Raw genomic sequence first — 2,744 nt, forward strand, 5'->3', positions numbered from 1 at the left:
TGAAAGCTTGGCTGGCTGTGAAGCCATGTCTAATTCCTGGACCAGAGTCTTAGACTAGCATTGCACTGATTCCTGGAATTCTCATTAAGAATTTTGATTCCTTTTTTCCACTTAATTTTCGAAAAACACAAAAAAAATTTACAAAATCATAAAAAAACCAAAAATATTTGATGTCTAGAGTCTCATCTTAAGTTTGGTGTCAAATACATGTTTTTGTTGTATCTTTCGAATCCATGCATGTAATTCTTTGTTTTGATCTTTAAATTCTATTGACTTGAGTATCTTGGTGTTTCATATAGTGTCAGTAGTACACAAACTGCTAAGTTTGGTGTCTTGCATGCATTGTTATTTGATTCTTGTTGCATTTTGATTATTAAAAAAATCCAAAAATATTTTTTATTTTGTGTCTTTTCAAGTCAATAATACAAGGAATTGAAGATTAAGAACATACTGCAGAGGAATTATACAGAAAAAGCTGGGCATTCAAAAATGCCCAGTGAAGAAGGCAGACTGGCGTTTAAACGCCAGCCAGGGTACCTGGTTGGGCGTTTAACGCCCAAAAAGGGTGCATTTTGGGCGTTAAACGCCAGAATGGATACCATTCTGGGCGTTTAACGCCAGGATGGTGCTAGGGGGAGAATTTTGTTTTCAAATCAATTTTTTTTTCAAGTTTTCAAAGTTTTTCAAAACCAAATCTTTTTCAAATCATATCTTATCAATCAAATGTTTTCAAAATCAATTTCTTTCCTTTTTCAAAGATACTTACTAACAATTAATGATTTGATTGAACATTTTTTGCCTTTCCTGTTAAGGAAGGTTTTATGTTTGAATCATATCTTTTCTTGTTAGGCAAGTCACTAATTTTTAAAATCAAATCTTTTTTTAAAAAAATTTGTTTTCAAATCATATCTTTTCAAATTGTTTTCAAATCATATCTTCTCAATCACATCTTTTTAAAACCATAACTTTTCAATCAAATCTTTTTAATCACATCTTTTTCAAATCAAGTCTTCAATCAAAGCCCTTTAACTTCTAGTTTAAAATCTTTTTCAAAAATCACTTGATTTCTTTTTCACTTTCAATTTTCGAAAATTATCAACATTTTTTTTTTGAATTTTCGAAAATTCTCTTCCCTCCTTCCCACATCCTTCTATTTATGGAGTACTACTCCTTCTCAATGCACAATTCGAACCTTATCTAATTAAAGTTCGAATTCTTCTTCTCCTTCTTCTTTCTATTTCTCTTTTCCTCTGACACTTCAAGGAATCTCTATACTGTGACATAGAGGATTCCACATTTTTCTTTTTCTCTTCTCTTTCTTATGAGCAGGAAAAAAGACAAAGGCATTCTTGTTGAAGCTGACTCTGAACCTGAGAGAACCTTGAAGCGAAAGCTAAGAGAAGCTAAAGCACAACTCTCTGTTGAGGACCTGACCGAATTCTTCAAGGAAGAAGAACCCATGGCAGCCGAAAACAACAACAATGCCAACAATGCAAGGAAGGTGCTGGGTGACTTCACTGCACCTACTCCTGATTTCTATGGGAGAAGCATCTCTATCCCTGCCATTGGAGCAAACAACTTTGAGCTTAAGCCTCAATTAGTTTCTCTAATGCAACAGAATTGCAAGTTCCATGGACTTCCAATGGAAGATCCTCATCAGTTCTTAGCTGAATTCTTGCAAATCTGTGACACAGTCAAGACTAATGGGGTTAACCCTGAGGTCTACAGACTGATGCTATTCCCTTTTGCTGTAAGAGACAGAGCTAGAATATGGTTGGATTCTCAACCTAAAGAAAGCCTGGACTCTTGGGAAAAGCTAGTCAATGCCTTCTTGGCAAAGTTCTTTCCACCTCAAAGATGGAGTAAGCTTAGAGTGGAAGTCCAAACCTTCAGACAGAAGGATGGAGAATCCCTCTATGAAGCTTGGGAAAGATACAAACAATTAATCAGAAGATGTCCCTCAGACATGCTTTCTGAATGGAGCATCATAGGTATCTTCTATGATGGTCTATCTGAACTATCCAAGATGTCTTTGGATAGCTCTGCTGGAGGATCTCTTCATCTGAAGAAGACGCCTACAGAGGCTCAAGAGCTATTGAAATGGTTGCAAATAACCAATTCAGTACACTTCTGAAAGGAATCCTGTGAACAATGGGACTAATCAGAAGAAAGGTGTTCTTGAGATTGACACTCTGAATGCCATACTGGCTCAGAACAAGATATTGACTCAACAAGTCAATGTGATTTCTCAAAGTCTGTCTGGAATGCAAAATACACCCGGCAGTACTAAGGAAGCTTCATCTGAGGAAGAAGCTTATGATCCTGAGAACCCTTCCATGGAAGAGGTGAATTACCTAGGAGAACCCTATGGAAACACCTATAATTCTTCATGGAGAAATCACCCAAATTTCTCATGGAAGAATCAAGAGAGACCTCAACAAGGTTTCAATAACAATAATGGTGGAAGAAATAGGCTTGGCAATAACAAGCCTTTTCCATCATCTTCTCAGCAACAGGCAGAGAGTTCTAAGCAGAATACCTCTGACTTAGCAACAATGGTCTCTGATCTAATCAAAACCACTCAAAGTTTCATGAATGAAACAAGGTCCTCCATCAGAAATTTGGAAGGACAAGTGGGACAGCTGAGCAAGAAAATTACTGAACTCCCTCCCAGTACTCTCCCAAGTAATACAGAAGAAAATCCAAAAGGAGAGTGCAAAGCCATAACCATGGCCGAATATGGA

General features: G+C 36.8%; 1 non-coding gene across 1 annotated transcript; it reads right to left on the reverse strand.

Annotated features, from left to right (window-relative positions):
* Positions 1 to 1,864: 1,864 nt before the first annotated feature.
* LOC130978145 (small nucleolar RNA R71) lies at positions 1,865 to 1,972 on the reverse strand. The gene has a single exon (XR_009085804.1). It is a non-coding gene; the product is annotated as a small nucleolar RNA R71 (small nucleolar RNA).
* Between the last annotated feature and the right edge of the window lie 772 nt (positions 1,973 to 2,744).

The sequence above is a fragment of the Arachis stenosperma genome, chromosome 4, assembly GCF_014773155.1.
Source record: "Arachis stenosperma cultivar V10309 chromosome 4, arast.V10309.gnm1.PFL2, whole genome shotgun sequence".
Lineage (NCBI taxonomy): Eukaryota > Viridiplantae > Streptophyta > Magnoliopsida > Fabales > Fabaceae > Arachis > Arachis stenosperma.